Genomic DNA, 24,849 nt, shown 5'->3' with positions numbered 1-24,849 from the left:
TGGATCATCGAAGATGCTGACCGTGGGTGGTCCATCACTGTCTATATTCTTTTTAGTTGCCTGTGATGTTTGCATAAACATGTATCCAAACAAAAATTCAGGAACATACTGCACAGTCACAGGTTCTGAAGATGTTGGTGAATTTACCTCCTCTGGTTCACAACCATATGTTTCTGCAGAAAGAGCCATAGTAACAACTGAGATTACCAAGCCCGCACAACTAAAAGTGGCCAAGAACCTCAATGTACAGCTCATTAGTGTTCCGCTTCCTGTGATGTCACAAGCGCAGGAGTTCCATTACAGTTGGGATAGTACACAGGACTTTTTTTTTTCTCAAAATCTTTATTTAGTTTTATGAAAAAGTATGCATTTTCATAAAAGGTAAGAAACATACAGGTGTTATACCCAAATTATAAAGAGAAAAACAACAGGTTCTCAAAGCACCAGTAGGCTTACACTGAAGGATGGTACCAAGTAAGACATAAGGCTATAAGAACCCAAGAAATGAAATCGAAGAATGAAAAATGTGGAAAGCCAAAATTAACAGGGGATCCCCTGCAAAACATAGCTTTGAAAGACCATAAAAAATATGCTCAGTTTACAACTGTGTGAAGTTGGCACCCTGTGTTTTAAAACGTGAATAAAACATATATATAAATTTGTTTGTGTTGCGTCTCTTCTGATTCGTGCATCACAAAAAGAAAATATCTGGCAGTTTGGTTTTGGAGACATTTCATAATATATATATATATATATATATATATATATATACACATATATGTGTGTGTGTGTGTGTGTGTGTGTGTATATGTGCTGATTTGTGCCACAAAAATAATGTTTTGGAACGGGAAGATAAACACCCAGGTTGTCTGATTGATAGCCAGTGGTGTGTTTCTGCAATAAGTTATAAAAGTGCAGATTTCAAATTAAAATCACTGCATTGATAAACTGCAATTAAGAGGAGACGTTTCTGACATAGATAGTTCAGCAAGCTGAAGTACGTTGTGTGTACTGTATGGTACTGTAACTATACTGTGTCCTGGCAGGCATATTCATGGGCGTACCAGTCATCTTCTTTTGGATAATTTTCTATCCAGTATATCCTGAAAGGGTAACGAAATTAGCAAACAGCTTAAACAATGGAAAAAATGACTTCATAGGGTCACTAGGACATCATCAGGATGGGCTGACAATATGTAGGTGTCAACACTGATGGCAAAACCCTTTGTAGCTGGATGAGTTCAAATTAGAAATTAGAAGAGGATCCATGGATAACGCAAGCAGGAGGGGGCCAACGTGTAACACTGACAGAGGACGGGAAGATTCTTAGTTCTTGGAATTAAGGCAACTGTTTTAAAAGACCAAAGCAATACGTTTTGTCCTGCCTAGGGCAGCACAAAACCAGGATACACCACTGGGTGTCCTAAGAGATGGAAAGCCAGGGCCACTTCTATGTATAAACTTCATTTTCATTGGTCACTATATTGTTTCCATATTCCCCGTATCTTGTGGAAAGTTGACATGGTGTTTCTGACCTGTGCCATTAACTTATCCACAAGGTACGTGTATCTGATTTTATCGAAGACCTGCATTAGTGTTGGCACCTCTGTTTTCAGCCAGGTCTGTTGCCATTAATCATGTTTAGAAGTCTTTGTTCTTTGGCTGGAGTTCCTTTTTTCAGTCTAGATAACAAGGACGCAGGGCTGCAATCAGAAATTTTGGGGCCCCTGACACAGCTCAAGGTGTGGGTCCCCGGAGCCAGCCCCCGAGTGAGCACACAAGGCCTATCTTGTGTCTTTCCACAAGGATGCAGTGCATATGTAGTGGATGCAGTGTGTGTGTGTACTGAATGCGGTGTGTATAGTGGATGTAGACTGTGTGTAGTGGATGCAGAGTGCGTGTGTAATGGAGGCAATTTGTATAGTGGATGTCGATTGCATGTTTTTGTAAGGAATGCAGTGTTTGTGTGTATTAGATGCTGTGTGTAGTGGATGTAGGGTGTGTGGTGGATGCAAAGTGTGCGCAGTGTTTGTAGTGTGTGTGTTTGTGTAGTGAATGCAGTGTGTGTGTTTATGTGTGTGTTTTTGTAGTGGATGCAGAGTGTGTGTGTGTGTAGTGGATGCAGAGTGTGTGTGTGTGGTGGATGCAGAGTGTGAGCGCAGTGGTTGTAGTGTGTGTTTGTGTAGTGGATGCAGAGTGTGTGTGTGTGTAGTGGATGCATTGTGTGTGTAGTGGATGCAGAGTATGTGTGTGTGTGTAATGAATGCAGAATGTGTGTGTGTGTGTGTGTGTGTGTGATGAATGCAGAATATGTGTGTGTGCGTGTGTTGCAAGCATGTCAAACTCAAAGGCTAACATGGGCCAAATAAACAAGGTTTAAGTTTTGACATGTCGGCCACGAGGTGATGCCCCCAAACCGTTCCAGAAAAAACAAGGCAACAAACCGGTCATCTTTCGGGGGTTCTCACACGAACATGGATTAATCCATTCCCTGGCTGTTAGGATGGGGAAACCTTCCTGTAGTGTAATGTAGTCCTCTGCACACACATTCATCCTCCACACACACACACATTCATCCTCCACACACACACACACACACACATTCATCCATCTGCATGTATGTCAGTAAGTGTATCAGTGTGTCTGTGCAACTGTATGTGTGTCAGTATGTGTGTCTGCATGTATGTCAGTATGTGCATCGGTGTTTGTGTGTGTCTGTACATCTGTGTTTGTGGCAGTCTGTGTACATGTCTGCATGTGTCAGTGCCTTTTCTGTGTATGTACATGTGTGTCATTGCATACGTGCATCTTTGTGTGTGTCTCTTCATTTGTATGTGTATCTCAGTGCTTGTATCTGTATGTGTGTCAGTGTGTGTATCTGTATGAGTGTGTCACTGTTTGTGCATCTGTAGATGTGTCAGTATGTGTACCAGTGTGTCTGTGCAACTGTATGTGTGTCAGTGTGTGTATCTGCATGTTTGTCAGTATGTGTATCAGTGTTTGTGTGTGTTTCAGTCTGTGTATATGTCTGCATGTGTCAGTACCTTCTCTGTGTATGTGCGTCATTGTATATGTGCATATTTGTGTGTGTCTCTTCATTTGTATGTGGATCTCAGTGCTTGTATCTGTATGTATCTGCATGTGTGTCAGTGTGTGTATCTGTATGAGTATCACTGTTTGTGCATCTGTAGGTGTATCAGTGTGTGTACCAGTGTGTCTGTGCAACTGTATGTGTGTGTGTACCAGTGTGTCTGTGCAACTGTATGTGTGTGTGTACCAGTGTGTCTGTGCAACTGTATGTGTGTCAGTGTTTGAATCCTTGTGTCTGTGCAACTGTATGTGTGTGAGTGTATGTACCAGTATGTCTGTGCAACTATGTGTGTCAGTGTGTGTATTAGTGTGTCTGTGCAACTGTATGTGTGTGAATGATTGTATCTGTGCATCTGCATGTGTATCAGTGTTTGCGTTAGTGTGATTTTTGTGTCTGTATCTGCATGTGTGTCAGTCTGTGTATCCACACATCTTCTTCATTTGTGTGTGTGTGTATGTGTATCTCAGTGCTTGTATCTGTATGCATCTGCATGTGTGTCAGTGTGTGTATCTGTATTATGTATCTGTAGGAGTGTCACTGTTTGTACATCTGTAGGTGTGTCAGTGTGTCTGTGCAACTGAATGTGTGTCAGTGTGTGTACCAGTGTGTCTGTGCAACTGTATGTGTGTCAGTGTGTGTACCAGTGTGTCTGTGCAACTGTATGTGTGTGTATGATTGTATCTGTGCTTCTGCATGTGTATCAGTGTTTGCGTTAGTGTGAATTTTTTGTGTCTATCTTCACGTGTGTCAGTCTGTGTATCCACACGTGTTTATCCGCACTGTGGGGAGCTTGGGGAAGAGGAAGAGCAGGGGAGCCTGGAACAGAGAAAAAGGGGAGATGGGGCAGAGAAAAGCAAATACATTTTGAAAAAACAGCAACTATAATAATAACAAATATTTCGCTAATATTAGGGGTACAATTTATGGAAATGGGCTGCCAATGGGTACTCAAGTGAAAAAAGGTTCTAGAAGGACATCTGGTTACTGTGGACCAGAATGGTTACTGCAATTTTTTTTGTGGGGGGTGGGACATGCAGTCTATCTTCTTTTCTTGAGCTATGTTGTGCCAGTTGTATTTGCCAATACTAGCTTTTGTATAATGGAGAGAATTTTATCTATATCGGGCATGCATAACATATGGTCTGCCAAAGCATTTTGTTTGATCCTCACACTAAGGAGGTCTATCAGGTGGCCCTTGTTCATAGGGCAACCTGATGGGCCTTTGTCGCGCTCTGTGGACCCTTAACAGCGCAACTGGGCCCTCTGCTTATTAGCAGCACGGGAGGAGGTGACAGCTTGTCACTTCCTCCCATGGACCGGAGCCACAAGGGGTTGTTGGGAGGGAGGTAAGGGGGAGGAGGTAACTTGCATGGGTCCTGGCCAGGAGAGACAGACTCCTGAGAAGGAGAAGGCAGGTGAGTAGAGGGTGCAAGCTGCAAGAGCCAGTCCCCAACTCCAAATATTCTCAGCCTGCAGACTAGACATCAGGGAAGCCACTCTCCAGCACCCCAAAAATAGGAAAGGTCTGTCAGTGTGTGTATATATCTGTATGTCAGTGTGTGTGTGTGTGTATCTGTATATCAGTGTGTATGTGTGTGTATATCTGTATGTCTGTGTGTGTGTGTCATTGTGTATATGTATCTCTATGTCAGTGTGTGTGTGTGTGTGTGTGTATCTGTATGTCAGTGTGTGTGTATCTGTATGTCTGTGTGTGTGTGTGTATATCTGTATGTCAGTGTATGTGTATATCTGTATGTCAGTGTGTGTGTGTGTGTATATATATATCTGTATGTCAGTGTGTGTATGTATATATATCTGTATGTCAGTGTGTGTGTATATCTATGTCAGTGTGTGTGTGTGTGTGTGTGTACTTATCTGTAGGTCAGTGTGTGTGTGTGTGTGTGTGTGTGTGTGTGTGTGTATCTGTATGTGTGTATATGTATCTCTATGTCAGTGTGTGTATATATATCTGTATGTCAGTGTGTGTGTATATCTATGTAAGTGTGTGTATATCTGTATGTCAGTGTGTGTGTTTGTGTGTATATCTGTATTTCAGTGTGTGTGTATGTGTGTGTGTGTATCTGTAGGTTAGTGTGTGTGTGTGTGTATATCTGTATGTCAGTGTGTGTGTATCACAGGGTAACAGATCTGTAGCGGATTATACTATCGAATTCCGCACTCTAGCAGCTGAAGTGGTTTGGAATAATGACGCCCTCGTAACAGCCTTTCAGGAGTGTTTGGCCGCTTACATACTTGATGAAATAGCATCCAGGGAATTGCCTGTTCTTCTGGATGATGTTATAGACTATATAATTCTTATTGATAACCGTATTAGAGAGAGGCGTAATCAAAGACAGATGGATACACAGGTGTTACCTGCTCTACCCAGTACTGCATTACTAGCATTACCCGCTCCTAGGCAACCATCCCCCGAACCCATGCAATTGGGTGCTACGGGGTTAACGGAGGCTGAAAGAGCGTATCGTAGAAGGGAGGGGTTATGCCTTTATTGTGGAAAGAGGGGGCACCACTGTAATACCTGCCCTAAATTACAGGGAAACTACAGCACCTAAGGCCTAGAGAGGAGTCGGCCTCGGGTGTTATGACTTCGGGTGTTATGAACTCCAGACCGTTAATTACGATTTCTCTTTTGGTCAATAAAACCACTATAACAACCAAAGCCTTGATCGATTCAGGTGCGGCAGACAACCTTATGGATGAGAACTTTGCTAAAACCGCAGCCTTGACTTTGATCCAAAAGGCCACACCCTTGGCCGTTGAGGCCATAGATGGTAGACCACTTGAGAAGCCTCTGGTGACCCATGAAACACAAGAAATAGTTATGTCTGTGGGTGCTTTGCACAAGGAAAGGTTAACCTTCCAAATAATTGACTCCCCTACTGCCTCCATCGTTCTGGGTTTTCCCTGGTTAGTGAAACACAACCCTGTACTTGATTGGGGTTGTTTAGATATACTCTCCTGGGGGGAATCTTGTCAACGAGACTGTATGGCTCATGTACGTCCTGTTTGTTTACTCAACGTGCCCACGGCTAAACCACTTTCTGTTTCTGTCCCTTCTGTATATGCAGACCTTGCATTGGTTTTTGAAAAAAGGGAGGCAGATAAGCTGCCTCCACATCGTGACTATGACTGTGCCATAAACCTGTTACCGGGTACTATGCCTCCTAGGGGTAAGGTCTACCCTCTTTCTGAGAAAGAAAACAAGGTCATGGAGGAGTACATTCGGGAATCCTTAAGTAAAGGTTTTATTAGAAAGTCCTCCTCTCCTGCTGGTGCTGGTTTCTTTTTTGTGGCAAAGAAGGAGGGCGATTTGAGGCCATGTATAGACTACAGGGCTCTGAACAATATAACGATTAAAACGCCTACCCTATCCCCCTCATCACTGAATTGTTTGATCATGTTAAAGGTTCTAAGTACTTCACTAAATTAGACCTCAGGGGGCTTATAACCTTGTCCGTATAAAGGAGAATGACGAGTGGAAGACAGCATTCAATACGTGTAGTGGGCATTACGAATATCTGGTCATGCCTTTTGGACTGTGTAATGCTCCTGCTGTGTTTCAGGACCTCATAAATGATGTCCTTAGGGATCTATTGCATGTCTGTGCCGTGGTGTACCTTGACGACATACTTGTATATTCTCCTGATTTGAAGTCACATCATAATCATGTTAGGATGGGGCTTAAAAAGTTATTACAGAATGGACTTTATTGTAAGTTAGAAAAATGTTTGTTCGATCAGACCTGCAATTCCTAGTATATATAATTTCTGAACAGGGTTTCAGTATGGATCCTGCTAAATTGGAAGCCATACTGTCCTGGCTACTTCCCCAAGGACTTAAGGCTATCCAGCGTTTTATAGGATTTGCTATTATAGGAAATTTATAAAAAACTTTTCACCACTTATTTCCCCTATAACGAAGCTGACTAAAAAAGGTCTACACCCTAGGGTTTGGACTCCTGAAGCCCTTAAGGCCTTCGAAACTCTCAAGAAGGCATTTGCCTCTGCTCCAGTGCTACACCACTTTCCTTTGAAGCCTTCTGCTTCCCACCCTCCAGGCGGTCTTCGAGGGGGGGTAATGTCAGGATCCCGTGGGTGGCTGCAGTCCGCTCGCGGCACTCACCCTCCTGGTCCCCTTCCTAGTGTGCACTCGGCGGGCGGCATCCTCCCAGCCACGGATGCCGCCCGCGTCTTCCTCTATGTTCCCCAGCGGCAGCATGCATGATGCTGCATGCTGGGAGACCGCCCATTTTAACAAACGCCGGGGTCAGCCACCTGACCCGGCGTTAAAGGCACAGTGCCTCAATCACAGTGGGAGGTCTAGATATCTCCCACGTGTGATTGTTAATTCTGATTGGAAATTATCCAATCAGAATTAACCTTTGGATTTAAATACTTACCTTTCCTGTTCCTCTCTGCCCTGTTGTGGTCTTTGCTTGCTAGTATTGCTACTGAACTTGTGTTTCTGGTTACGTACTCTCTGGCTTGTTTATCTGACTTTGTGACTTTCTCCTACCCTTTGACCCCAGCTTGTTTCTTGTTATTCTGTCTTCTGGTTTCCCTTACTCGGCTTGTCTCCTGAATATTATTTGTGTGCTTAGCCCGGCCACTCTAAGGTCCGGTACTGCACCTTTTCTGTGTGTGTGTTATCGTGTTTGGTTCCCGGAATCGTGACAGTAGGTCAGTGTGTGTGCGTATCTGTATGTCAGTGTGTGTGTGTATGTCGGTGTGTGTATATGTATCTGTATGTCAGTGTGTGTCTGTGTGTATATCTGTATGTCAGTGTGTAGGGGAGAGCTGATATTCTACAGCTCTTCTCCACTTAAGATCCCAGTGAGGTTCAGGAACAAGTATTATAGATCCATAGAGTAGTAATTCCAGCAGGCAAAATAATCCAACAATATCCCAACAGCACTCCCAATAACTGGACGACACACAGCATCAGGAGCAGAACTGAACTTTTATTCCCACAGTCTCCTTTTAAGAGTTTCTCCCATGCAAGGGAGGGATTTACACACATTAGGACATCAGCCAATACAGTAATAGTTAACTCCCACACATCTCCTCCTCTCAAGGTGACTCATAATCCTATTATTTGTACCATACAATTCCCCAAAACCTGGATGTACCCCTAAACCAGTAGATAGCATAATTCTTAGGGTACCGTCAGGTAGCCCTGATCTGGGTGAATAATATATCCAAAATTCACCCAGATCGGACCAGGGGTTCAGGAGTTAGGTGGAGGGTGAAGTTTGACCAACCGCACACGAGGTAGTATCCGAAAAGGGTTCCATGTGTTTGGGCCCTGCGGTCGGTCTCCGTTCGGCAGTAAAAACATAACAATCTTTGCCATCCACACTTAATATTACCTGCATTGTAGTTCCCTTGTTCGGTACTCTGTTTCTACTGAACGGGGGGTAGTCTGGTCCCTCCGTTCGGTAGTTACGGAACTCTGGAGGTCTCAGCGGTGTTCAGTTGTCTGAGTGTCTGATTTGAGTTCCAGACACTCGACGACCAAACATCGCTGAGATTTCTATGCGTAAGATGGCCGCCCCGCGTGGTTCGTATACCGAACAGCGGCCACCCAGGCATTTACCAATTTCCCATTAAGCTGCGATTTGGGAGAAGCTTAACGAGGCACACACTTCTCACTGGGGTGGTCTGGTGGTTCGGTAGTTTCATTCCTAATAGACTACCGAACCCACATACAAAAATACACATCTATTACATATATACACGGATACAATAAAACTAATGCAGTCTTATATGAATATTACAGGACAGGCTTGATACAATCCGCTACACAGTGTGTGTGTGTGTGTGTGTGTGTGTGTGTATATCTGTAGGTCAGTGTGTGTGTGTATCTGTGTGTATATCTGTATGTCAGTGTGTGTGCGCGCGTGTGTGTATCTGTGTGTATATCTGTATGTCAGTGTGTGTGTGTGTATCTGTATGTCAGTGTGTATGTGTGTATCTGTATGTCAGTGTGTATGTGTGTATCTGTATGTCAGTGTGTATGTGTGTATCTGTATGTCAGTGTGTATATGTATCTCTATGTCAGTGTGTATATTTATCTCTATATCACTGTGTGTGTATATATCTGTATGTCTGTCAGTTTGTGTGTATATATGTATATGTGTGGCGGGACCGCTACCTGCTCGTGAATTGCTATGTGTATTTCCTAGTGTTTTCCCCTGTGTTGTGTTATATTCATGTGTTTTACCTGCTCCCCGTTCGGGAGAGCCAATACGAATGAGTTCCGTTTACCTCCCGAATGGGGACCACCACAAAACCTCATTTAGAATGTTGTCTTAGAATGCTCACACCTCATAACGAGGTGTCAAAACCACAAACCGCAAGGAAAGCCTTGGTGCATGCCGACACTGGGTGGCGGCCCATGCATTAGACAAACGCCATCTAGGGGGAGCATTCGTGTATTGCTTCACACCTTGTTTGGTTCCCAAATGAGGACCTCCCCAGTGCCCCTTCGAGTGTTCACACCAATCAATTAGAACATTGGCAACTTGCAACATAAGTGTGAAACCACAAGGGAAGTAATTCATGAGTGCTTCCCTAGGCTACCGCCATTCGTATAGATGAACATTTGCCAGGGGGAGCATTCGTGTCCCGAAAAGAGACACTTCTCTTGCCCGGTTTCACCCAGGGGCCCCACGAGAGGGGGAGGTTATCGTTCTGGGGGTACCTCGAATTGGTGGGTACACTCTCTTGAGGACAATGGCGGTTTGGCGAGCTTTCTGTAGCTGCCAGTCACAGAGGTGGGAAACTTTCCCACGCTGGGGCTCCCAGGTACAGAGGCTCATGGGATAAAGAGCCCCTGGTCCCTGGAGGTGGGAAACCCTAAGAATGGGTGGTGGGGACAGAGGGACTGGAGTTCCTGGAACACACAGGGCCCTGGGAGGGGGAGGACCCTGGAAAGGGGTGTTAAATGAGCATAATTGAGTGAAACCGCCGTTTAGTTGATCTTCCCCCATTAGAGACACAAACGCTGTTGCTGTAGACCGCCAAACTCCTGAATGGAGTATAAGGGAATGCTCCAAACCCCCGAACAAAAAATCAGCCGAACTCCTTCTCTCCTAGAACAGGCAAAATAATACTCCCAAGTAGCAATCCCCCCCAAACACGAGACCAAGCTCCGTCTTGAGGGTAAAACAGGAATCTGCTTTAATGAGGGCTACCTGCCCAGTATTTATGCAGGTCTCCCACCTGGTGGACACTCACCTAGGGGACCAGATGGAAGACTGAGACAAATGAAGTACAGTAGCCAATCACAGTGGCTCAGGTATAAACACTCCCCTTTGCACAAGTAAACCCCTCCTCTCTATCCTGGAGATAATTGGGAAGAAACCGCCATTTTATATGGTATTATAAAAACACATACAAATCCATAAGTGTAAAACTACCGTATGCATTTAATTCGTATAATGTATCCCCGGATAGCCTGGATCTGAGCGCACATTACTACCAAATAGCGCTCAGATCCAATGCACACATTTCAATCGCCATGGAGTCAAAGTCTTTCACACTGTTCTTTCGGTATACGAATGACACCATGGGATGGCTATCTGGGTTAAGTCCATTCATGCAATAAAAAGTCCTGAACGGACCGGCGTTCGTATGCCTGATGATAAGAAGGGCGGTCGGCAGTTTCAGCGGTGTTCGGTAGAAAAAGTGTCCGTTTGGAGTTCCATAAGTTCCTCATCGAACACCGCTGTTCATTCGTGTGTTTAAAATGGCCGCCGCCTCATGGTCGGCATTCGAACGACGGCCACCCTGCATACGTTTAACCACAATGTTCTAATTGAGGCCAATAGGTTAACCAGCAGCACACTTCTCTTCTGGGTGGCCGTCTGTTCGGTAGTTTTATTCGGTAAAACTGAAATAAACGAACAGGGACGTACGGGCAGGTAATTCCATTAATGTATACAAAATAGACGAACAAGCAAATAGTACTTATACAGATGGATCTGTCACACGGCTCCCTCCTTGTGGGACACTCCAGCAGAACCAGCTTGACCCTGTGGCGGGTCAACTTGGGGATGACCGGACTAGGAGGTGGTAGGGATGTCAGTTTGCCGGGACAATCCATTAGCATTCCCGCTCTGCTTACCGGGTCGGTAGCTGATGGTGAAGTTATAAGGTTGGAGGGCTAAACTCCCCCGCAGCAGTCGACCATTGTCTCCTGAGACCCAGTTAAGCCAGACAAGGGGATTGTGGTCCATTATAAGGGAGAATTCCTTCCCGTATAAATAGGGGCTCAACTTCTTCAGTGCCCAGACCAGGGCTAAACACTCCTTCTCCATAGCTCACTTCCCGGGATAGTAACTTTCTGCTGAGATATGCGACAGGTTGCTCTCCTCCGTCTTCCCCAACCTGACTCAGCACAGCCGCCAGTCCATACATGGAAGCATCTGTGTGGATGAGAAAGTGTTTGTTAGGGACTGGGGCAGCCAGGACAGGGGCATTAACAAGAGCCTGCTTCAGGGCTTGAAACGCGACTTCACAAGCTGGAGACCACAGGACCTGCTTAGGTAAATTCTTCTTAGTCAGGTCAGTCAGGGGCTTGGCGATAGTGCTGTAGTGAGGGACAAAACGTCGGTAGTACCCTGCCGTCCCCAAGAAGGCTAACACCTTAGTGATAGGTGTGGGCCAGTTAGCCACGGCCTCTACCTTGGCTGGCTCCGGTCTCTGGCTCCCACACCCCACTCTGTGACCCAGGTGTAACGGACCGTTTCAGCAGACAAGGGGTTAAAATCCGTTTAGGTGATATTCCCCTTTCAGATATAAAGGCAGCTACTGTAGAACACCAAACTCCCGAATTGAATACAAGTGAATGCACCAAACTCCCGAACTGCATACAAGGGAATAAGGTAGCACTCCAAACTCCCGAACCGAAACCTCACGAATAGCTGCTAGCAGACGAATAGGAAAAGCTCCCAAGCGGCTTACACTCCTGGCAATCAGTCTCTATCAGCATACTGTGAATCCCCCCAAGAACGAGACAAGGCTCCATGTTGAGGGTCAAGCAGTGGTCTGTTTATTCAGGGCTACCTGCCCAGTATTTATGCAGGTCTCCCACCTGGTGGACACTCCCCTAGGGGACCAGATGGGAGACTGTAACACAGACAGACATGTATCACATTTCAGACACACAGAAGTACAACATCCCCACAATGCATCCTAATTTCCCTCCCTCTATCCTGGAGATAATTGAGAAGTAATTCAATTATCTCCCAGGACAGAGGCAAACTCCATTATACACGTGGGGACCTAAATACAGTAAAATACATGAAAACATATAATATTACATTTTATACATGAAACACAGACATGTCACATATCCCCAGATAGCTGGGATCTGAGCGCACAAAACTACTGAATAGCGCTCAGATCTTATTCACACAGTTCAATTGCCATGGAGCCAGAGTCTTTAATTACACAAATTGGCTCCATGGCATAGCTATCTGGGTTAACACATTCACATATACAAACTACCGAATTAACCGGTGTTCGGCTAAATCGCACGAATAGGAACCAGGGGGCTGGAGGCTCAGCTGTGCCTGCACGTAAAAGTGTCCACTTTTAGTGCACTGATTCTGGGATGAGCACCACTGGCCGTCCGGGGAGCTCCATAACAGCGCCACCTAGCGGCCGCTAAGTGTAACCGCGGCCACCCAGTAACAGTCAATTAAGCTGCGGTTAACCGCAGCTACTGGGTGGTCAATTGACTGCACACGCTTGTTAAGCCGCAGTTAACCGCGGCTTCAGGGAGGTAGATTGAAGGCACACGCTAGCTTCTGGGTGGCCAATTAACAGCGCCTGCCGGCTCCGCACGGCTCTGGGGAGGCTAACAGAAGGCGGTTCGTGCGGTAGACAGATTCTACCGAACGGCTGTGCAGAAAGGCATGAATAAACCTTTCTGCACAGTAAAATTAACGGTTTAACTGCCGGTCCATAGTCCAAAGGCAGCAGGCGGACAACCAGGCTTCTCCAATGCAATGTGGTACATTAGGTACTGTACTTCAGCCATACCTAGATGGCACTTGTCTGGTTTCAAGGTCAGGCCAGCAGCCCGAATCTTGTCCAGAACAACCCCTACATGGACCAGGTGTTCCTCCTAGGACTCACATGCAAATTCCTGGAAGCCATCGAGGAGTCTATCCACCATACGCTGGAAGGTAGCCAGAGCATTCTTCATCCCGAATGGCATGACCTTAAACTGGTACAGGCCAAATGGGGTGACGAATGCCGACTTGGGCATAGCATCCTCGTCCAGGGGGATCTGCCAATAACCCTTACACAGGTCTATGGTGGTCAGATAGCGTCCCCTGGCAATACGGTCTAATAATTTGTCTACCCGGGGCATCGGGTAGGCGTCAGTGGTGGTCCTCTCGTTGAGCTGCCTGCAGTCCACACAGAACCGGGTGGTCCCATATTTCTTAGGCACCAAGGACTGTCAGAGTGTTCGATGACTCCAAGCCAAGTCATCTCCTGTATCTCCTTCCGCATTCCTTCCCGGACTGCTTCAGGGATTCTGTAGGGGGGCTGTTGCAGGGGGTTCTGTCCAGGGGTCTCAACCTTATGTACAGCTAGTGTAGTGTAGCCAGGCTCTTGGGAGAACATCGTCTGCTTCTCCCACAGAAGCTGCCTTGCCTGTACCTTCTGTGTGGGGCTTAACCGGTCCCCTAGCTGTATAAGACTAGTGAGGTCAGTCTGGGGGTCCTTCTCTAGTAAATCGGGCAGGGGTAAATTCTCTGGGTCGTCTGCAGCAGGGGCACACACTGCAGCGACATCCTCTGGTCACTCCTTATACTCCTTCAGCATATTCACATGAAAGGATCGCTGAATCCGCTCATCTGCACAGCTGTTTATAAGGTAGGTAGTATCACACACCTGAGCTAACACTTTATACGGGCCCTGCCAAGATGCTTGCATCTTGTTTGTCTTCACAGGCTTAAGCACCAACACTTTCTGCCCAACCTGGAAGACCCGACGCCGGGCACCCCGATCGTACCACCTCTTCTGTCTCCCCTGGGCCGCCTGGAGATTCTCCCTTACCATCAGGGACAGTTTCTCCATGCGGTCCTGGAGTTCCAGGATATATGGTACTATGGGGGTTCCTTCCTGCTCTGTCTCTCCCTCCCAGTGTCCTCTAATGAGATCCAGGGGTCCGCGGACCCTTCTCCCATAGAGTAACTCAAAGGGAGAGAACCCAGTAGATTCCTGGGGCACCTCTCTGTATGCAAATAGCAGATGAGGCAGGAATCGCTCCCAGTCTCTGCAAGTATCAGTAAAGGTCCTCAACATCTGCTTGAGGGTGCCATTAAAGCACTCGCAGAGACCGTTAGTCTGTGGGTGATACGGTGAACTAAGCAGCGGTTTAATGCTGCACACCTTCCACAGCTGCTGGGTGAGCACAGCGGTAAACTGAGTTCCCTGGTCAGAGAGAATCTCCTTAGGGAACCCTACCCTAGTAAAAAATCTTAACCAGGGCATCAGCTACTGTCTCTGCCTCAATATTAGACAGCGCTACTGGCTCTGGGTAACGCGTGGCATAGTCCACCACGGTGAGAATATACTTCTTACCTTCTTACTAGCCCTGGCCAGTGGACCCACAATGTCAACGGCTATGCGAGAAAAGGGTTCCCCAATGATAGGCATCGATATAAGCCTAGCTTTTGGGTGATCCCCTCTCCCTCCCGCGCTTACCTACCCGGTGACAGGTGTCACAAGTACTACAATATACCCGCACATCTCGGTTAAAATTGGGCCAGAAGAAATTTTGGGTGATCCTATGAGCTGTGCGGCGGGACCCTAAATGTCCGACTAATGGTACATCATGCCCAATCCGCAGAATCTCTTGCCGGTATTTCGCAGGCACCACCAGCTGCCGATTCTGCAGAGGGGTATTCCTTTTCTGGGAAGGTTTAGGGATCCTATACAGCCTATCCCCCACCCACTCATAACGTTCCCCATCTACTCCCTCTTCCCCAGCATCTGCCCTAGCCCTATACTTGTCAAAGGTCGGATCCTCCTGGGTTTCCCTCCTGTACGTCTCTGGGATATCCCAGCGTAAGGGGGCCTGATCCAGGGTACAAGTTGGGGAAGAGAGTCTTACCTGGGTCTCAGCAGCAGGTGGGCAGGTCTCGGCGGCACGTGTCATCACAGCGTTAACCTCTGCGGGACCCATCGGAGCATATGCAGAAACAAGGGGAGTCAAATCATTTCCAAGGAGGACATCAGCTGGAAAATCCCTCATGATCCCCACATTCACATGCCTAGCGCCCACTCCCCAATCCAAATGTAACTGGGCAACGGGCAGGCAAAACACAGCGCCCCCTGCTACTCTCACAGCCACAGTGTCTCCGGTGTGCACCGGTATCTCGCAGACCACTGACCTCTTTCCCATTCACTAACTAGTTGCCGGTGCTGTTGTCTATTGTCCGTGTGGGCGGCTTGTACGGGGTCCGCTTCGTGCAGGATGCCCCAACATTCCTCCTCCTCTACGCAGTGGGCAGCAGGCTGAGGGTTGCGCTGGTTTCCGCTGGTAGGTCTCCTCCAGGACTTGGCTTGGTTAGCTGTATTCAGCGGACACTCCGGCCTTTTGTGTCCTAGCGTTTTGCATCCGAAACACTGGATGGGCTGGGAGTAGTCCCATGAGTTGAACCGAGGTGGCTGAGGATAGTTAGTAACTGGAGAGGATGCTGGCATGCAGTGCATCGGGCTTTGATACAGGGTAGCTGCTGGGGGTGCTGCTGGTCGGTACTCGACTCTGGGAGGAGTCTTATTGGTAGCATTGTCCAGTTTACGGGCATCCGTATACTCGTCTGCCAGGCGGGCTGCTTCATGCAGGGTTTACGGAGGGTCTGACTCCTGGGGATAATTTTTCAAAGCAATGTTCCAGCAGGAACATCTGTAGCACCTCTTCCCCGGATATGGCTTGGCACCCTGCCATCCAGTGAGCTGCTGTGTGGTATACCCTACATGCCCATTCAACGTAGGAATCCCCGGCTAGTTTAGCTGTGTCTCTGAACCGCCTGCGGCATGCCTCCGGTGTAACGGCATACCTGGAGAGCAGAGCTTCTTTTACGGCAATATAATCCCCGATCTCCTAATCAGGAATGGTCCGAAACGCCTCACTGGCCCGGCCGGATATCTTTTTCGGACAATATAGTGACCCAGTCTTCTGCGGATACCTTGTGTAGCGCACATTGCCTCTCAAAATCAGAAAGGTACCCATCAATCTCTCCTTTTGTCTCAATGAAGGGTTTAAACGCTGCAAACTGCACCTTTTTCTTTTCCACCGGGGTTGCTGTGACTTGAGCTGCTGCAGCGCCGCTTTGGGGGAGTAGGTTGACCTCCACAGCTGCTATAACCCGGTTGATAATTTCTGTAGACGGGTTGGGACCATAATGTGCCAGTCTGATTTTAACCGCCCGGTCAAAGCTTGCCTCTTCGGGGGTTCTATTGGATATGCTGGGCCCATTGGTTCCTTCAGCCCCTGGTACTCCATCCATTTCAGTCAGTATGGCAATAATCTCCCTCTTCCTGAGGTTACTGGCTTGTCGGCCTCTTTGTTCTAGTAGGTCTTTAAGGGTAGCTCTTTTCAGCCTTTCATACGGTACTTCCATTAATTCCGGATGTGTAGTTGTCTCTCTGGGCGATGAAGATCATCCCGTCACTTGCCACCAGTTGTTAAGACACTCCCAGCATAAATGAGTGAAACCGCTGTTTAGTTGATCTTCCCCCTTTAGAGACACAAGCGCTGTTGCTGTAGAGCGCCAAACTCCCGAACGGACTATAAGGGAATGCTCCAAACTCCTTCTCTCCTAGAACAGGTGAAATAATACTCCCAAGTAGCAATCCCCCCAAACACGAGACCAAACTCAGTCTTGAGCGTAAAACAGGAATCTGCTTTAATGAGGGCTACCTGCCCGGTATTTATGCAGGTCTCCCACCTGGTGGACACTCCCCTAGGGGACCAGATGGAAGACTGAGACAAATTAAATACAGTAGCCAATCACAGTGGCTCAGGTATAAACACTCCCCTTTACACAAGTAAACCCCTCCTCTCTATCCTGGAGATAATTGGGAAGAAATCCAATTATCTCCATGGATAGAGGCAAACCGCCATTTTATATGGATAATAAAAACACATAAAAATCCATAAATGCCAATTCCATGAATGTATACAAAATAGACGAACCAGCAAATAGTACTTAGACAGATGGATCTGTTGTGGCAAACCTAGCCACTTTAGATCATATTGCTGTATCTTTAAAGGTTGTCTGTAAAAAGCCGCTGGAATTTTGTGTTTAAACGTATGCCTGAAATGTGGTACTATAGAGCATTCATATGGTTGTTTCACGAACAGCGATTTTACCTGCTGTTCGTGAAACGAATCAAGTACTGAACAGGAGCCCACACACAGAGGGTCGTGTGGCTCCCATTAACAGATTGCAACATTGTTGCAATCGGTTGTTAATTACTTTCCTGGGTGGCCGTCGTTCAGCTACCGACCACTCGGCGGTCGGCCATCTTGGATCCTTTGTTAACTCAGCGGTGTTTGGTCGTCGAGCGCCTGGAACTAAAATCGGCTACTCGACGGCGCGAACACCGCTGGGCTTCCAGGCCGTTCGGGAGCACCGGTCTTTCAATATTGTGTTTCCCAATCGATGTTCGGTACTTTTAGGAGAATGTGATTTAAAGTATGGTTCCGTGCGCCGTTATTTATGCTGGGATCTGAGCGGTACTCGCACGAAGGATGCGCTCAGACCCCAGCTATCTACCGAACCGGTCATTTATTATAATCACACGGATAAAGCAAAAGTTATGTATTTTTATGTTAAAACCCGGTTCTGCTGTACGGAGGGATAATCCACTTATCAGGATATTCTAGTAGGAGTATCCCTCTCGTACAGCAGTGCATGGTGGGAGAAATGCTCTGTATTTTCAGTTCCCCATGTAGTCCTCTACTGTAATACCCCTGTAATGTGACTAAGGAAACCCCTTGCATGGGGAACCACATAAATACTGGAGCTTGTGAATAAAAACCTCAGTTGACTCCCAGTACTGTGTTTCGTCTGGTTACTGGGGGATTTGGGATATTGCCTTCTTTTCCTGCGCTTTACTTTGGATTACCTTCTATACCAGCGGAAATCGTGGGATTTAATATTGCAGCTCCGCTACATCTGTCACAGGGGGCATTGGGGTGGCCGGAACAGGGGACAAAGAGATTGGGGTTCTGGCTCTGTTATGCGACCCCCAGGAGGGGACATTGTCATTGTGTCTGATCCATCCCTTGCATGGGGAAAGTATAAAGCAGAGTGTGGCCAATAAAGTAGTAGTTGTACCCCCAGGACTGTGTGTCGTCTTGTTACTGGGTGGGAAATGGGTCTCTCTGTGTTCTAGCAGATTCCCTTCCAGGTACAAGATGTGGCTGAGCAAGGACAATGGGTCGGGTTGTCGGCAGGCCCGCTACAGACACTTGTGGCGAACAGAACCTCGCCACGGGCTCATGGAGGAGCCTGTTTGCCAGCCTCAATACTATGAGCCAATGCGAAAAGGCTCATGAAAGACTTTGTTCAACCTTTCTCTATTCTGTTCGGAAACTGAACAGGCGCACAAACCCTGGACCGCCCGGGAGCTTGTTAAGCCTAAACTGACAGCTTGTAAAACTTTCCACCGCAGTGTTCTAATTGTTCGGTTGACCGCTGTTCGCATGAACAACCACGAGGTGACAGCCATCTTGTTCGCATGAACACAGGCAGCAGTGTTTGATAGTCGAGTTCCTGGAACTAAAATCAGACACGGAAACTCCTGAACACCGCTTGACTTCCATCATCGCCTAAGTTCGGTTCTACACAACTTAGAAGGGCACTGTTAGGTGGAAACGTGCCCACGAACCAGGTGAACAAGCTCCAGGGTAAGACTATTGATAATGTTCGGTAGTTTGTTCATTTTTTAAACTACTGAACTAGACCGACCGCTAGCCATGATTTCATGGAACTGTATTAGGCTTAGGACCATCTGCACGGTCGGTCAAATAATTGACTTCGATGAAAATCCCGAACCCCTGAACCGATCTGGGTGATTTTTGGATATGTTGGTCACCCAGATCTCAATTTTCAGGGCTATACGGCTATACTCTTTTGGGGGAGAGGTCTTCCCATTAGGAGCTGGATCCAGGTGTTGGTCCAGGGTGGGAAGGGACGGCGAGACACCAGCCAAGCTGTGGTGGCTAAGAGGTCTACAGTGCTTATGGTGTCCAGTGCAGTGCTTATGGTACACGGTGATACTAGGAAACAGCAATTGGCAGAGGTACCCAGTCAGGGTGCAAGGTCATCCACTACAACACTATATGTAGGTCCCCAGATTCTTTTTGTGTTTTGGTCACCCTGTGCCCATTATTGGTGCAGGGTATGTGGAATGTATTGCTTGTCTGTGCCTCTCCTCCTCCCCATTTTTCCTGTCCCATTGTTTCCCCAGCAGGGCATTGTCCCAGGGACACTGCCAGACCAGTTTAAATTAGCTGCCCTGTCCCTCCTAAATCTCCCATCAGCCCTTGCTATTGTCTGACCCCACCCTTCCTTTTACTATAGTACTCTATGCACCCTATTGTATGTAAATGAGGCAGTTGGGGGCCTAAAATATGTGTGCTATATATATTAAAGTTAGTTGTTTTAACCTACAGACCGGTCGCCTGGTGTTTGGTCCAGGGTGGAAAAAATCCTCAGTGACTCGCCTCGGCGACTGAATCTGAAGTGCTCTGTTACATTGGTTGGCAGTGGTGGAATGGCTTCCTAGCAACTGGAGAAACGTCCCTGGACACCGGCGCATCTTCTCGGACCCACTGTGCTTTCTGGAATTCACGGAGGTGGATAGAGCTAACACCCATGCAGCATCCCCATTGGAGGAGGAGTTCCAGCGGAGGCTACAAGCAGCTCTGTCCCAGTACGATGACCCTTTCTTATCAAAGGGTGAACTGGGCTGGCGGGACACGATCCGACGGGAACTCTGGAACAATGTCCTTGAGGAGGTTTGTGGTCTCCGGGGAGAATCCCTCCCAACCATTATGCAGAGATTTTGGGATCAAATTGATTTGCGAATGTCGTTCTTGGGAGCGCAGGACCTGGCGGAATGGGTTTTCCAATTAGAGGAGCTGGTCCAAAAAGAATTGTGGCTGGATGATGCTTACTGGTCCTTAAGGTGGTATGCAGTTTAGCAGTACCCATTTCTAGAGGATGACGACCCTCCAGAGGGTGAGGGCTATGATGGCCCTGGCCTATTGTGGGAGGACTTCAAGGATAAAATTGAATTCAGAAGTCCTGAGAGGTTCCGGCTTCATGACATTTGAGAAAATAGGGAACAACTACTGGATCTCTCAGAAGCAACTGACCTGGAACCTGATTTGACCCACCTGGCTACCATGGAGTGGGAGATTGAACTGGACTACAGGCAATGGACTCTGCACAGCAGCAGGTACCAGTGACTGGGGATTTAATCGACCTTACATATGAGTATGTTGATCAGGTAGATGTGGAAGGAAACATAGTTTCCACACCTGTATCACAGGGTTACTGGGCAGCAAGCCCAGATGGCATGGAAACCCAGTGAGCAGAGGTAGAGGTTGTCTGCCTCCCCCCTCAGCAACAGATTGAGTTACTGGGGATAGAGGTAGTTGGTCTCCCTCCCCAGTGGCAACATACAACCCCAGCAGAAGAGCTGGAATCGGGACAGAGGACCAATGGACTTTGCCACCAACTTGCAGCAATGCGAGGGCTTAAGAGCGGGGAGAACAGCCTTCTGATGGTGGTGGAACCAGAGTACTACACACCTACATCACAGGGATACTGGGCACTCGGCCCAGATCCCCAACCTCATGTCGGAGGGACCCCAGCTACCCTGCCTTCATTTCAGCTGCTGATAGGACTCCCAAAGTTTTTCTCTATACCAGGGCCTTCAAATGGACAACATAGTCCCGAGCGTGCAGCCCACCCACAGCTTACAGCCCGAGGGTTATCAACACCTGTATTCCTGCCTCAACACAGTACAGCTGCTGGATGACTACAACCTACAGCCTGACTGTCATCTGTACTTGTATATTTTGCCTGAACCAAGTACAACTGCTTGATCACAAAGACCATCTACTCACCACTATTATTTCCAAGGGCCATCTTCTATGAACTCACTCACTAGATCAGGACTAATTCATCATATAGAGGGGTGAGATCCAACCTTTTCAGCTATGCATACCATTGACTGAAATATTTTTTTATTTTTATGAGCTCTTTACTGTATACGTTTTTTCCCTCACCCCCCCCCCCCTTTTTTTTTCTTTTTTGTCAACATGGATTATATATACACTTTTATTAGTGGACTGAACATTGGAGATATATAATTTTGTCTGGTTCTTTTGTTATCCTATGACAGTTTATGCATATATTGCTGCTTACATCAGTCAGGGGGTGGATCCATAGTGATTATCTTTTGTTGATATTTATATGTTGTATATGTATAGATTTATCTCCACATAACAGTTTTTGCATACATTATCAAACAGACATAGGATCAGGTTATTTGTGGGCTTTATATATAGGGTAGCCTTTCTTCCCCCCTACATAGGAATGGAGTAAGATATTATTTCCTTTGAACAATATCCAAATATAAATATTTTGCATTAACTTGAGTGCGGTATATTTTGTATTATTCAATTATACGTTTAGGGGTTATATATGAGAGGGTGACCTCAATACATGCACCAATCCCTGTACAGAGTGCCAACATCATAAAATTGTTTGGTAAAGACGTCAACTGGGATAAAATATACATAAATCATTGACACAGTTTGAATAAGGGGGACGTCAGACGAGAAGAGTCAGGAATACAAATAAATAAATAAATATAATCTTGCGGTGTCTGTTGAGATTGTCAGTATCCAGGTCCATTCATACCTATTGGAGCTTTGCCTCAAGTCTGCCAACAACTGACCCACCTCTTCCTTGTTCTCAAGTACAGTGTTATTTAGCAGGATCTGACCTTGGGCAATGATTGTCCAAGTTACTTCCTGGTTTGAGGAGAGCTCAAATACAAGTTTAACAGCTGGGTATTTAGCATCAAATAAAAGGAACTTCAACTGAATAAACATTTTTAATCCCTTTGTTTATAATATTTGACACATTGTTCTATATAAGACAAAATAAATGTCCACGTTTGTTTAAAAGAATGGCTGTGACTATTCTGCAGGTTTCCAAACAGATCTAGAAGGACAACCAGGCTCATTGCATCAGTTCTTCACCAGATCACTGCCAGATCCCTTAGGAGTTGTGGTGATCACCTGAACAAGAAGACCTTTACATTGAAAGCAGGTTTGGAAGCAGCTTTTCCATCTTGATGTGCTCTGAATATTAAATGTATTGTGGTAAATCAGGAGGAGAGTGCTGAGCTTAGGTCATAGAATAGGAAAGTAAAGAGTTATTTATCGGACCTTAGAGTGACCAGGCTCAACGCATGTAAAGAGAAAAAATGTGAACAGTAGAACAAGTCAAGGTCAGGATAATAGAAGTAAGGAAAGTCAAGTTAACTAGCCAGGTCAGGGTTACGATGCTAGAGTCAAGAGAACAAAGGCTAGGGCAAAAGGAAGTGTTCAAACAGGTAAAAAAAAAAACACCTCTTATTGGTCTTTGTCATTCCCGTGACTCCAAAATGTGCAACAACTACGTTGCATAAATGACGCAGGCACACTTAACGTGATTTTTTACATGAACGTCAGCAGTGTCATAAATAGGCGCAGGAGGGAAGTGCTTTGTGTTAATATTGAAGAAAAACGAGAATGCTGCAGAGACGATGCAAAGGAGTCAGCACTGAAAAATTATGCGGTGCCGGCATGAAAGATACAGGCACCATAACAACCTGATAGAAAATGTGTGTGGTATAGTGAAAGGAGTCAGATAAGAGTACTGTGGCGAAACCAGCTTCGCCACTGTGAACTGGAGAGGCCTGGCTGCTGGCCTCCTGCCCGCTGACTATGGCCCCTGGACGTGTTGCACTTTAGAAACTATATTTGGGCATGTAATAATTTATATTGCTGCTACTGGCCCTTTAAAATCAGCGATGGACATATTGGGACTTTTGGGACTAATGTCCCTTTAAGACTTTGTAACATATCACAGTAATACTGTCTTAAATATTATGTAGGTATTTATGTGTTCAGTTAAACTGGGGATATGTAGAAATGTGTGTTTTATGTGTTAAATGTATCAGTAGGTAATTTTATGTCTTTTACTGTCTTTTTGCAACCATGTGGTTAATGGAGTCTGACTCTAGTCCTAGATAATTGAATTACTTCTCCAATTATCTCCAGGGCAGAAGGGAGGAAGCCGGGATGCATTGTGGGGGATGTTTTACTTCTGTTTGAGCCAGATTGTGCCATGCTGCAAGCCCAGGCCCAAAAGATACTTTTAGTAACTTTTAAACCCCTGGTCGGATTCATGCCATTTTTTAATATGTTGTTCCCCTGAATGGATTGATTGTGGATATGTATTTTTATGTGAATGTGATGTATGGTTTTAAAGTTATGGAAGTTGTGTAAAAGTATATTTTAAACTGTATGCATAATGGGATTATGTGTCACACTAAGGGGAGGGGATGTGTGGGAGGTAACATCTATGTCATTGGTTATTTTATGCCTCCCCCTGGGTGTGGCCTGTATGTGTGAGTTGGAAATAAAAGCCAGACTGGGTGTCCCAGTCTAGAGTTCTTGCTTAACCCTCAAAGCGATGTGTCGTCTCGGTCTTTGGGGGAATGGGATTGTATGCTGACTGCCAAGAGTGTAAGCCGATGTCTGCTTTTCTTGTTCAGCTGTTCCAGTGTTCGTGTGGTTCCAGTCGGGAGAATGGTGTTTGCAGTAGCTGCCTGTGCATCTGGAAAGGGGATTATCGCCTAAACGCATTTTTTCCCTTTTATGCTGAAACGGTCCGTTACAATTGGTGGCAAGCGGCGGGATCGTTCCTACAACCAGAGGGACAGCTACAGACAACACCATTTCTGGATTACAAATTGAGGGCAACGCTAGTATCCGTACAGCGACCCTAGCTACAAAGGAAATAAGAAAATGGAAGGAGACAGAGTCGCAGCTGCTGCAGCACCTCCAAGGGAGAAGGAGGAATCCGAGTTTATCAGGGAATACAGGAGCAGGATGGCTCTATTCTCACCAGCCCGAGCGGTGCAGATGGCATCCCGGGTCTACGACGATGTACAGGCGTACCTCATGCTGCTAAGGACGCAGAGGATCCAACAAGATTGGTCCTGTGAGGAACCACAACAGGCAGGTGGAGATGGGACCGAGGTCTCTCCACCGGGCCCAACGGGATGGTGGGCAGCAGGCCCAGATCCCCAGCGACAGAGTAAGTCCCAGGGAGATGAAGGTGTCGTCCTTCCTCCCCAGCGGCAGGCTGAGTTACAGGGGGCAGAGGTTGTTGTTCCTGCCCCCCAGCAGCAAAGTGATGTGCCAGGAAGGCAGTGTGAAGTGAAGGGAGAGGAGAGCAGCGTCCTCCCTCCCCAGCGGCAGTGTGTACCCCAGGGAGATGAAGGTGTCGTCCTTCCTCCCCAGCGGCAGGCTGAGTTACAGGGGGCAGAGGTTGTTGTTCCTGCCCCCCAGCAGCAAAGTGATGTGCCAGGAAGGCAGTGTGAAGTAAAGGGAGAGGAGAGCAGTGTCCTCCC

The sequence above is a fragment of the Pelobates fuscus genome, chromosome 13 (genome assembly GCF_036172605.1).
Source record: "Pelobates fuscus isolate aPelFus1 chromosome 13, aPelFus1.pri, whole genome shotgun sequence".
NCBI classification, from domain to species: Eukaryota; Metazoa; Chordata; class Amphibia; order Anura; family Pelobatidae; genus Pelobates; species Pelobates fuscus.
Note: the sequence above shows the minus strand (reverse complement) of the source record.